The following is a 13852-nucleotide window of genomic DNA, read 5'->3' on the forward strand; positions in this document are numbered from 1 at the left end:
AGATGGATGGGGGAGAGGCAGAGCTCCATCAAAGAAAGGGCAAAATGCCTTAATTTCTGGTGATGATGCCAGGGAAGCTGCTGGAGGGATTTAGAGAAAGTTTTACCAAGTCCATCATGATGGATAAGAAGAAGTTGAATGCTTGAGATTTGTGATGGGAGTTTAAGTACACTGGGATTGGGTAAGGTTGGCCCAGAGGTGCTGGAAAGCATCAGAGTAACCAGAGCCCTGTGGAACTGAAGAAATGGCAATTGGGTACAATGCCTTCAGGTTTGGGGTGCTCTCAAAAAGTGCCATTTCCCTGAAAGTCCTGAGCCCTCCTCAAAAATCCAGTGCATTAATAGCATTTCCCATTGTGCCTTTAAAGTTTGAAGGATGCAAAATCAGTAGCTGCTTTAAAAATGTTTAACTGAATACTTCATGTACTAAGGCTGAGGACGATGGAAATTTGGGTTTCCATCCAGAGGGAAATGCTGCTGTTTATTTTACAGACTCACACTTCAGTGTATGCATGTGTCTATACTTATGCACAGATGTATCATTTTAGAGTCATCAAAAATTTATTTCCCACCCTAAATGCACTATAACTTTTCCTACTCTCATAAACTCTTCTCTTGGGGACAAATGCTGCTTCCCACCAGCAGTCACGCTCTCTCTAACAGCAGTGGTTTCCCAAAATCCATGGGACCTTGTGGGGCTGGATCTTGGCAAGACACACAGCTCCACATGTAGTCTGTTTTGAAATAATTGTCCCAAGGTGAAGAAAACTTGAAATAAGAAGCTGTGTCTGCAATCAGAATATTTCATGTGTAAGCCCATTGCTCTGTCAGGGGCTCAAGGAGAGCCCCATGCTGGGTGATGCTCATTTGTCTATGGTCCCTCTTGGTGATTATGGATCCCAAGAAGGGGACTGGAAGATTGAGAAGGAGAATGGTATGAGAGAGTGATGAATGCTGAATGCTGTCTCTTAAGGCATTAGGAATTGTCCTTTAGGACAAATACCTGCTGTGCCATTCACAGGTGTCACTGTGCCAGGGCTGCCACCTGTGGGTCTGGGGGCTGCTGTTCCTGGGCCTCTACCCCCAGGTTTGCAGGCAGGATTGTCGGGAGTTCCCTGATTGCTGGGCACCTCCTTCTGTCTCTAACCTGTGTCCTGGCTGGGGCTGGGGTGTCCAGGAGCACCCCAGATTTCCTGCCCTGGCTGTGGTGCAGACACTGTACTTGTAGCATTTGTCTCCTTTGGAGAAGCAGCTGAGAGAGCCAAGTGTGAGGAGGATTAATTAACATTAAATACTTTCCTGCCTTGCATCCAGTAATAGCATCACATCCTAAAATGATGTTAAAATACGAGATACAGAAACTGTATAGAAAGCCAATAACCATGCACAGCCTTTACTTTAGGGTTTTGAACTTTTAACACTACAGGGACCATCTGACACAAGTCAGAAGGGCACAACCATGTTGAAATGGTTTCTTGTGGTGATGCGTGTGACAAACATGAAATTTGGAGTTGTTTCAACTGTGATTTTTCTTTGTTGCTTTTGTAGATGTATATGTTTATATATATTTCAAACCCCTGACAATTTCAAATTAAGACAGGTGTTAACTTTATCTTCTTGCTAGGTGAAAAATCAGACTTATTTTTATACTTGAAGGATGTTGAGGTTTTCATCTTAACTCTGGAATTGTGAGCAATATCTGAGCTCATTATATTAGAGTTTAGTGCAGTGAGCACCAGCTGGTATGGAGTTAATGGCAGAGCTGGTGGGAAATGACATATAGCACATAATACATTTAACATGGATTTAATAACAAGAACACAAAAAACATTTTTCCTAAATCCTTGTCCATATTAAATTGAGAAATATTATATAGTTATTTTATCAGTATGATGTCGAAATTAGGATCTGCTTGTTTTGAGAAGGAACACTGTTTGACATGAAAGGCTCTGCCTTAAATAACTGCTTTTCTTATGTGTTACAATAATTTTATAGCACATTTTGAGCCAGTTTCAAAGATGCAGTTGTAGAATTTTTAAGGCTTTGTGACTAATGTGGGGGGGGGAATATTTCCAAGTTGGGGTTTTGCTTGCCTCTATTTCCTCTTGGCATGCTAAAATATGATTGGTTAATGCCATAATTTTAATGGATTTGGGAAGTATATTCCAATCTTCATTTACCCTGTGTTGGGGTAATAAGATAACAGGTCTGAGAGGAAGATTAGCAGAAAAGTCTTCTTCCGGAAGCTGCTGGAAGTAAATGTCCAGTAGGAGTGAGTTATTTGGGAGGAATAATCATTTTTAGCAATGTTTTAGGTAAATGCTTAACATTTACATTGTAGCTTCAGTGTCTGTATATGCAGAAAGGAAATGGAGATGCTTGAAATGCTCTCTAAGGTGGGAAGATATTTGTGGGGAAACATAATTTAAAAAAAACCCAGAGAACAAATGTTTCATGTTTTTATGATACCTCCTCTTGGTGAGAAAAGTTGCAAAAGAGCTTATTTCTATTTTTCTAGAATGACAATATAGTCACACAGTTGAGTTATTTTATTTTGTTTCTTCCTCCCCCCGCCATTTATTTATTATTTAAAAATTTCTCCTTCTCTGTTGTTGCCCATTTCCTGGAGATATTTGAACCTACTGTGAACTGATGGGTCTTATATTGCCCTGAAAGTGGCAGGATTTGTGACTTTTCTAATAACTTGTGGCAGTGCGTACCACGCCCCTGCCTTTCTGCCAAAAAATCTGGGTTTACTATTCTTCACAGGCATCACTGTTGTTGCTTTAAAATTTTATTATTCATAGTAGCATTTGCATTGTTGGAAACCCAAGCATTAAAAAATCATGAGGTAGGGCTGCAAATCACCTGATTTTTATTTTATTTATTTTTTTTTAAATGAATGCATGTGGTGGTTTTGGACTCTTTGCCTTTTTTATTTTAACCTTCTGAAATATATACCTAAGATATACTTTCAGTTTCTCTGTGTAACCAGGATGGCTAAAATTTTTGGGTTTTAAATTGTATTTTTTAAAGGAAAAATATAATTTCTTGATAATAAACAGATTCCAACAAGAAAATTTAGCTCCATATGATCGTTTGCAGAGGGACAGCAGCTGGGTGCTGCCCACGTGAAGCTGTAAATCTATGCTGGGTGAAGAACTGAGCCCCAGCTCAGCCACATCTCAGGGAAAACTGCAAATTTTGGGATGCACACAGCTGATTCCAGGAGTTTCCACCAGTGTGTTTGTTAGGAGAGGTCCTGTTGGGAGTGGACAAATATTATTTGCTGCAGTCTGAGCTGGCCCATCCTGGCAGGTTTTGAAAATCTAGGCTAAGACGTGGAATTGGAATTTCCTTTAGAGGAGATCTGGGATGCTGCACTGCCACCAGCTTGTCCCCTGAGCAGGCAGGCTGCCACAGTCGGTACAAGCTGGAGCTTTTTCCATATGAAGAAGTTTGCAGTGACATGAAGTCATAGCAGAATTAAAAACTGGTCTTTGCCAGAGATGGAGGGGTTCAGTTTGGCTTCTGCTAAGACAGATTTTTAACTATGTTTTAATGAGCTTGGTACATGTTTTCATTTATCATATTGTGCTGAGTACATCCAGTATTAGAGAACTGCAGAACATGATGTGAGATTGCACTTGGGTTAAAACAATGAAAAGCTAATTAGATGAAATAACTATAATGTATTAATATTTGTGTTATATTAGGTAGGTTATGGAAGTTGGGTTAATGTAAAATGGTTCTTAATAGAATTGCAAGAGCTGTCTGACTCCTGCATGTGCTGTATGGGGAGCTGACAAGGGAAATCCAGGAAATCTGCATTAAAGTATAATGTTTCCTGCTGAGAGGGATCTGGTGAGGCATGGGGCGAATAACCAATATTTCAATGCCACTCCCTGTTACACAGGAATGGCATTCCCTACCTGGTCCAGTTCACCTGGAAAACCCTTTGTCAGTAGAGGAGAGTAAACAGGCATTTTTTTCTTCTGTCCAAATTGCTGAGAATATTGCAGAGGTTTTAAGAGATTTTTAAGAAGTCCAAATTCTGCATCATTGAAAACAGTTGGATTTCGAGTTTTAGCAGCAGTGGGAGCAGGATTAGTGGGACAGTGACAAGGGATCATCTCTTTATATTTACTGATCCAAATGACTCTGAATGGAGTTCACTTGGTGCCTGTGAAGTTACATCAGGAATGACTTTGCCCCACTCCTACCAGCTGTTTGTTGCTGTTCCTGGTGTTGTTTTAGGAATGGCAATTGCAGCAGTGGCTCTTCCATCCCAGAGAAACTGATGAAACAGAGGTTTTAAATTCCCCACTCCATTCTGTACTAACACCACCTCTTGTCATAATCCATAGAGAAAGCTTTAGGGGTGTGGAGGAGTTGGCATTGATGGGTGCTGGGAATCAATTAATAATTTAGTAATATATTCCCAGTCACAAGTTACCTTGTGGCCTTGAGATGTTAGACTTGTGATATGCTGTTTATTTGGGTTTTTTTTTTTTTTTTTTGTTATTTTGTGATATGCTATTTATTTGGGATTTTTTTTTTTTCTTCTCATTACTAAACCCAAAGGGCTAAATGTTTCCAAACATTTGAAACTTAGCAGTTGTTCTCTTCGTTTTCAGAAAAAATCCTGGAGGTCACCACCAGATTTTCTTTATACCCTGTGACCATCTTGTTCATGGGAATTTACATTAAAAAAGAATAAAAATAAATATTTGCTTTTTCTTGTTTTGACACTGCAATTCTGACCCTTGAAATGGGGCCATTTCTGTAACTGAGTGATAGGAGCCCGCCTTGAGAATTTTTCACTTGCTTGTAAGAATGAAGCTTTTGATAGCTCCAGTTAGGCGGACACTGAGGATGTTTATATAGAAATGGATTCATTGCTATTCATGTTTTCAGATTCTTGAACATTTTAAAAAGATGTTCTGCAATATTCCTTTGAAGAAATAGCACTCTCAATAAAAATGTTGAAGCTATAAATGGAGATAATCTTGCACCATTCTTGTTTGAAAAGCTCAGAGAAAAGAGCACTGTGTAAATGCAAGTGTGCCTCAGACCTCTGTGCTGCCTCCCAGCTCAGGAACCTTCACCCCTCTGGAACACAGCAGCACTGATTTGGAAGGGTATTTTAATTTTTGGCAGGCACATCATCACACCCAGAGAAGATAAAGAAGATTTAGATCTGAACTATTATATTCTAAGCAGGTTACCAGGATGTCTTTGTGAATCGGGGGCATTTGGAATTGTCTCCCTGCCAAGACATATTCCAAGCATGCATTACACTTCACCGAGATTGGTAAAAAGGAAATATTTATATTCTACTCCAGAAAATATTTCACCTCAAAATTTTTTTTGCATATTATTTGTATTAAAAAATATGAAAAAAAAATTTTTTTTGCAAAGCCATGCTTCTGATTTGGCTGGTAATATCATAAATAATAGTATTTGAAATTTTTTCTTTGAATAGGCTATAAAAATAATTTTTCCACCCAGTTCTTAAGAAGATAATTAAAATACTACAAATCAAAATAATAGAAGCCCTGAATAAAAATTTTCTTGAATGTAGTACACAGCTTGCATTTAAAAATGAAACCCCCTGATTTAGTTAAAAATACATGCATGGGAATGCACATTAGTTTAAACTTCGGAGCACTAAATTATTGTACACTTGCACATGTAGAGTGTATGGATTTTTGGGGCACAGCAGATTCTTTCATAGCTATATTTCTAAAATTATTCTCTCAAATAATTTAAAAACAATTAGAAAACTAATCAGAAGTGCGTGTGTATTTTTGAATGAGCAGGCATGAGTGTAAACAGCACATTTGTAAGCAAAAATATCTGTAAGGTGCATATATCTGCAGGCTGAAATGTTATCATAAATATTCAGATTATAATCTGCAATGTACAGAGTAGCCATGCATTATGCAAATCCATGTGTGTATTCTGTAGCAGATAGATATAGAATAGTTTCACTAAGAAACAGAAAGCATATGGCATCTCTGTGCTTAATATTGTCAGGCTCGGGAGTTAATTTAGGACATTTGATGGGAAGGTTTTTTTTTTGCCTATAGCCTGTCACATTTTGGATGATGCACAACCACTTCGGCAGAAAAATATATTGAAATGTTTGGGATGTCTTTGTCAGTGGGAGTTTTGTCAACTAATAAAGATGGTGCGTTTTGGCCCGAGCTCTGTTCAAAATAAATTATATTTTTTGTCTAATGTAAAATTAAAATGAATAAACATCATAAAGCTGAAACCTATCCTAGTGGCTGTTTGAAAATTCCAGAGATGTGGCACTAGGGAGCGACCATCATTCCAGTGCAAAATGTGCCGAGCTATTTTCAATGGAAAATGAAGAGCAGAAATAGAAGACTGAAATAACAATAGGCTGATTGCTTTCATTTTTTGGTGTGTAGTTTAACATTGCATTAAAGAGAACAACTGAGTTCCTACATTTTTCCTATTTTCTTGTCATGGATATATTAGCATTACATGATGCATACTAATTATAAAGTTGGCTGTAACAAGAGTTCCTCTTGTGAATCCATTTAAGGACTGATTGTTTACTATCTTTTTCTGTAAGTATAAAATTTTAATTATGCCACTGACAGGAACTGTGCGTGATACAGTGCTCTACATTTATCACTGGGAGAGGGCCAGTTGCAGAGCTGTTTGACTTTGGAGAAATCCTGATGCGCTTGCAATGTTGAGCAGCAGGTGCCACATTATTATGTACAGAAAAGCAATTAGGAAGCATATTGGATGAATGGGGAGTGCATTAATATTAGCAAGTACATTTGTCAGTGGTTTTGATGCGAGTCTTTTTCTTTTCTTTATGCAACATTAAGATTGTGGCTCTCATAAATTCTCCCCTTAAATTGCCATCTGTTCCCTTGTCATGCAGTAGTGAGGTAGAGAAAAGTTTTCTTGACAAAATGAAAAGAATTTCTTTTATTTAAAGTAGGAGCAAAGGAGCCTACACAAAGTGGGAGAATTGTAGGTTATGCAATTGAGCTTTGTATGTGTTAAGTAATTACTGCTGAATGTAACATTAACTATTGAACACTTACGATCTTTTTTTTCCCCCCTCCCCCTGCTAGATTTCAGTTTTTCAATGATTTTGTGTATTTTTAAAATATGGTGTGAGACAGTTTAAAATAAATTGTACAAGAAGCCTGGCAGCAGCCCTAGCTGGGTGCTCCACTGCAGGGTTTTTGGTGGGGATCAGGAGCAGGATTTTGAGCATTGGCCCCACATCCTGTGCTTTGGCCACATCCTGTTGGCCCCACATCCCAGGCTTTGGCTCCCAGTGCAGAGCAGTTGGAACTGGCCACAAAGCACATGGAACTGAGCACAGAGGTACAGCTCTGTGTGTTTATGTGTGTGTGTGTGTGTGTGTGCCATCACAGGTGTTGGGTCTTGAGACCAAACAGGGATAAAATAACTGCCCCAAAATATGTTGGGAGTCCTGGACATGGGGAGCTGGGGAGGGCTGTGACGCCTGATAATGCACATGTAGCTGCAATGTCCCAGCCTTGACAACCTTATGTAAAGCTCTTCCCCTAACTCCATGGGTATTTCATCTCAGAATATGAAAATGATCCAGCACTGCCATTTTCAAACCCAGGGACACAAAGCTTGCTGGAGCTGTGTTCCACCTGGGAGCCAGTGGTGTCCAGGCAAACTGCTCCAGGTCTTCAGTTGTTGGACTCTGCGTTGGGAGTCCTGGACATGGGCTGTTGCACCCCAGGGAGCTGGGGAGGGCTGTGACACCTGATAGTGCACATGTATCTGCGATGTCCCAGCCTTGACAACCTTATGTAAAGCTCTTCCCCTAACTCCATGGGTATTTCATCTCAGAATATGAAAATGATCCAGCACTGCCATTTTCAAACCCAGGGACACAAAGCTTGCTGGAGCTGTGTTCCACCTGGGAGCCAGTGGTGTCCAGGCAAACTGCTCCAGGTCTTCAGTTGTTGGACTCTGTATCAAACAGTGTTTGTTTAAGAATAGGCTTTATTTTATGGCAATTTCAGAACCTCTGCCTATTGTTCTGGCAAGGAAATTTGTCTTCAGGGAGGATTGGCATGTGGCTCTGTGAGAAAGAGGCTATTTTAACAGAAAGATTGGAAAATGTCATATAAGAAATGCAGAAAGCAATTGTTAAAAATGTTGTCATAAAATGTGGTTTTATGCAGCCATGTGGGAAAGATACTATATATGTGTCTCTTTTTTACCTGCAAATATGGAAAGAGGGAATACCACTCTTATATGCATATAGTGTTTCTTTTGCCCTTTGTTGTAAATATTTTCATTCTGAGCACTGCAGATTGGTGTAGAACTGGAATAATTCGTGGCCCAGACAGGACACAACAGTACAAAGTCTTCTCTGCTGACAACTGCATTCTCATGTTTTGTAGCTCAGTCTTCTGTGTGTTTGCATTGATGGGGAAGGAGTTGGCTCAGCCTGTTTGGGCTCCCTCCTCTGTTTCCATGTCAGCCAGCATTCATGGGGAATAAATGATATGTTCATTAAAAAGTGCAGTACCGGTTCTGGCAGGCAGCTTAAGTAAACCAGTCCTACTTCTGAGCCACAGCAGTAGTGGAACTTTTAACATCTTTTCCTTCTTCTTTGCTCATCTCCCTGTTGAGTAAACTCTTCAAAGCCCAAGACAATCTGTCTTAGAAATGCTGTGAAGTGAAGAACGAGCAGCGGGAGCTACAAGTGGTGGCAGCAGCAGTTCTGAGGATACTTTATAGAGTTGGATCATGGCTGGTTACAGGATTAGCTCCATTGGCAGGCTCTCTGAATCTAAAGTAGGGGTTTTCTGTGGGACTGAGCCCTCACTTCTGTTTGGCTATTTATGAAAAAACGCAGTTGGTTCTTCTGCTGTGGCAGCCCTGTTTGATTTCTGTTCCCCTTGTCTGTTTGTCAGCCATTCTCCAAGAAATCCTTGTCCTGGGATGCTAGACTGGCTCTGCACTGCTCTCTCTGAAATGGGAGGTTGTATCTGTTTCTGCCCATTTTTTTCAGGTTTTTTTTTTGTTATTTTCTCTTTGTCACAATTAGTCTTGCTCACAGGTTGTTTTTCTAACATGTCTCTGAAATGGGAGGTTGTATCTATTTCTGCCCATTTTTTTTCAGTTTTTTTGTTATTTTCTCTTTGTCACAATTAGTCTTGCTCACAGGTTGTTTTTCTAACATGTCCTCAATCACTACCTAATCTTTATATACCATAAGGCTCTTCACGTCCCTTCTGTTCCAATTTTTTTTTTCCCAACAGCATCTTTCTCTCACGCTCTGGTGCATTGTTTCTCTTCTGTCAATACACAATAGCAGTTCTTACTCTTTCTGTGTGCATTCCTGCTACTCTATAATATCATGGCTAGGATCTGATTTTTACCATGTTGTGCAGTTGCTTTTCCCCTCCCATTCTTCAGAACATGCAGTGGCTTCCTGATCTCCGTGTGCCGCCGGATTAAACCTCTCGTGCTCGTTTGTGCATCTTCCTTGTACCCAGCTCACTGCAACCCCTTCAATTCAGATAGAGCTCATCATACATGAACAGATTGCATCTGCTCAAAAAAGAGCCCCAATCCACACAGTATTCATTTAACCAGCAGTGATAGGAGTGAATTCATTTGAGATTCATATGGATGTCATAGACTGTGAGTTACAGTGTAAGCATCAGTTAATGGACACTCGCAGGGAAGTGTTTCCTATCAAATAATACATCACTGAGCTACATGAAGTGGTTTATGCATTTTTTTTTCCCTTCTATGATTTCATCATGGCTAAGGAAGGTATGATTGCTTGGCCTTGTATTTCTTTAGCAAGCAGCGTTGCTTAATGTTTTATTGATGTATTTTTAAATAATTTATCTTTAAACCTTTGTTTAATGGATGTATTTTTATTCAGAATTTGATACCAGAGAAGGTAGGTCTGACAGTTCATGTTTGCACTCTGACAATATTTCTCTTGTGAACTTTTTCTAGCTCTCTTAGATAAACAGTAATTTTACATTTTTTCATCTCTATATTTAATTACCCAGTTGATCATTTTAAGTGGCTTGTATTGATATTTAAGAAATGTATTAGCCAATGTGAACAACAGTTTGTTTTGCTTCAGCTCTATTTCAATTTCCACTAAAAGTAATAAATATAAAAATAAACAATCATTGCTGTAGGCACCATAATTAAGATCCAAGACATATCCTAGAGAGGGTATTAATGCTAATACTGAAGTACTCCATAGGTGGAATTTCCACAGGCAGCCCTTGTTTCCAAAAGCCAGTCCTTATTGAATTGGGCCAATGGTTAATACTTGAAATGTGTAGATTAAAATATATTCCAAGGTTTTTTTTGCGTGCCACCAACTTCTGCTTGGATCACATGTGAAAATATCTATTTATTCTCCCACTGGATGAGGTCCCACTTGCATTCCAAAGCACCTTCCTTGGCTCTGGGTGACTTTTTCCTATGGCTGGTGCAGCAATGGGGCAGGGGCTGGGGGGACTGTGGGATCCCAGTGGAAACTGCATCCCAGTAGGATGCATGGGGGCTCTCCCATTTCTCACAAGCTGGGCACAGGCTCAGGTGGGGCAGGAAGGGTGCAATGTTTGTGGTCTGTGCACACTGGAATTAAAATAAGCACAGTGAAAGCTGTATTGAGAAAATTAGGAAATGCAAATCAACAAGATGAGAGAGAAATACACTGAGAATCTTCTAGAGGAAAACTCTTCCTTAGTGATATCGATCTGAATTCTCAGAATATGTTTTCTACCTTGAAAAATGTATTGAGAATAAAAGAATATATCCTGATTTTTTTAAACTTGTGATGTTTGTGTGCTTTAGCAGTGTTTCTGCTGGGTTTCTCTGTATTTAGCCCTCTGAACATGTAGGGCAGTATTTAAAACACAAGAAAGATATGTAATGTTGAGCTGATGTTTTGGGTGTAACTTGCTGTAAATATATAAATGTACACATTAGTCTCTCTGAATTAAAAAAAAAAAAAGAAAAAAAGAAACAAATGGAAAATGTGCTGTCCAGGCTGTGATTTTGCCATGTTTTATTCACTATAAAAATAGTGTAGACATTCACCACATCAGCTATTGTACAACTTGGCTATGTTTGAACTAAAGCCCCACCATCTTAAGACAACACTTTGATGTGGGTGTTTCTTTAAGTCTTAAAGGCACACAGTGCACCATCAAAGCTACACCTGAACTTTAGGGTATTTACCTTGCTTAATGAGGAATGTTTTCCACGTTTTTTTCCCCGTGACATTTTTGTGCCTCACAATGTTTCTGTGTCGTCTTTTTCTATTTAAAATTTAAAGAGCTACATTTGGGAGAGGAACAATGTAGGTAAAAGAGACCCCTGGAGTGTGTCTGATGTGATAGTTCTCTTCTGTGGCACCATTTTTCCTCCTGCTGTGGGAGAGCTAAATGATAGTGCCTTATACCTTACTGAATAAAGGCGAACACAGTTTCCAGCTGTGAACATGTGATCAGGTTTTGTGTTTGATTTTTGCACACAAGTGTACTCCTGCAAGCATACCCACACACTCCTATGCAAACACTCCGGATGGGAATGATTGTTGACTCAGTCATTAATCTCCCCTCAATTAATCACATTAAGTATTAAGGTGCCTTTCTGTGCAGAGAGGGACGACAGCCTTTTCTGTTTTACCTTCGTGCAGAATCGCTACACAACCAATTTACTTTCTGGCTAAAGATGTTGAAAGATGTGTTGAGATATGTTGTTATATGAAAACACAGCAGAACACTATTGTCTGATCCTGAAACCCTCCAAGGATTACTCAGTAATCCTATTGATATTGTTGGGAATAAAGGTTGCAAGACCTAGCTCCTAATTGTTACATATGTACCAAGAGTAACACAAGGTTTATTCTGATCTTTCATGAGTATTTTATTTTTTTTATGCTGTTTATCTTTTCAACGCTGCTCATAAACCATAACAGTATTCATTCTCTGGACAGAAGGTGGCCTGTATTTCAGTGCTGTTATGGTGACTATGACCATATTTCTTACTTAAGCAAAAGATTAAACAAATTAAAATTGTGCCTTTTATTTTTCCTCCCAAAATGAGATCCATTGTTGTGAAAGCTGAAGACCTGCACTTGTATTCTTCAAGAGTGTGGCACGTCATGTTGTTTGTTAAACACCCAGGACTCATAATATCCGTCTCTCTGGCTCACTGAGCAGCAGAAAAAAAATGGGTCCTGAAGGAATACATTCGGAGACAAAGAAGAAAAGTTATTTTATTTTTAGTGATCAGATGGCATAATTGTTGGTTGGCGTTAAGTGGCTCTGAATATGAGGGGAGGGAGGATTAATTTCTGAGTAAATGAGCAACATCTGAAATCACCAGAGGGGCCTGATCCTTTTAGCACCAGCGATGGTGCAGTTGTGCCATTGATTTTGTTTTTAAATTTTATTTTAGAATTTTTACTTTAAGAAAAGAAAAACCAGTGACTGTCATGAAAGACTTGTGCTCCTCAGAGTGAGCAGCATGCTCCCTGCAGGCTCACTGGATCTCTGAGTGCCACTACTTGTACCTTCAAGGCGCTTTGCTGGGCTTTGTATTATGCACTCGCAGACAGACACCCCTGAGTTCAAGTGGTGCTGGGAATGTGACAGATCCCTGGCAGCACAGACAAGATCACTACAGGAAAGGACAAACGAGGCCTGTGGTTCACAAGTTCACCTGGGTTTTGTGCTGCTGCCCATCAGCATTGCTTAAGTGTGATTTTTGATGGTTTTGTGTCATTTTCCTTTGTTACGTGATGAGGATGGATGGCTTTGAACTTTGCAGCAATTAGAGATGGCCGGAGGGATTGTGTTTGCAAATGTTTGCTTTTGTGAGAAAATCCAGATTTGGGATGCTCATGATGGAAACTTGCTTTGTGAGAAATGATCAGCAGATCCACAAATGTAGCAGCAGCAAGGATGTAAAACAGCAGCAATCTGGAGACACCCATCACAGATGAGGTTGCAGTGCTGCAGCAATGTCCACGTGGACCCTTCCATCCCTCCATCTGCCTCAGGTGTCTGCAGCACCAGAATCTGGAGCCAGGCAGAAAACCAGAATGTGGCCCAAGCCCTGTAAGTCACTGACCAGTAATGTCCATTCTCCACTAATTAAAAGGATTAAATATTCCTTCTGATGCTGCAGCAGGAATGCATTGCACACTTCAGGCACAAGAGGAAATAAGAGAATAAAAGCAACAAGAAGCTCTGGCAGGAGCAGAGCGAGGGCTCTGGGCAGCAGGTGCACTTGGCAAGAGGGTGGGAAGAAAATGCTGTGGCTTTGGCAGCTGCTCTTCAGTATCTGCACAATGTGTAGCCAGGGTAGAGCTGGTGACAGTTCCTGGAGCAGGGAGTGCTGAATGGTGCTCCCAGTCACCAGTGCCTTTCCCCTTGGATCCTCATTCACACCTGTGCAAATAAGAACACAGCAGGAGCTGCACTGAAATAGAACAGGTGTTTTACCTCACTGATCACATATTTCTGTGCACAGTGCTATGCCGTGGCCTGACAGCCAGGTAAGAGCAGGAGAAAGACTGATTGAGGATACACAGGGATAAAGGCTTTCTATTTTTCCTGTTTCTCTCCTATTTTCCTTCCCCTTCCATAGCCATTTTTGTGTGTACTTGTATCTTTATTGCTTATTGAGACTATCTTCATTCTTCTAGCCTGAGCTCAGACATTTGGGAGGTTTTGGAAAGCTGCCAGCAGGAAAAATTAGAACTTCTGGATCTGGATCCAGTCCCTGTTAACATCAACATCAAGACTCTTCTTTGCTTT

The sequence above is a fragment of the Passer montanus genome, unplaced genomic scaffold (assembly GCF_014805655.1).
Source record: "Passer montanus isolate IOZ18808 unplaced genomic scaffold, ASM1480565v1 scaffold37, whole genome shotgun sequence".
Classification (NCBI taxonomy): Eukaryota; Metazoa; Chordata; class Aves; order Passeriformes; family Passeridae; genus Passer; species Passer montanus.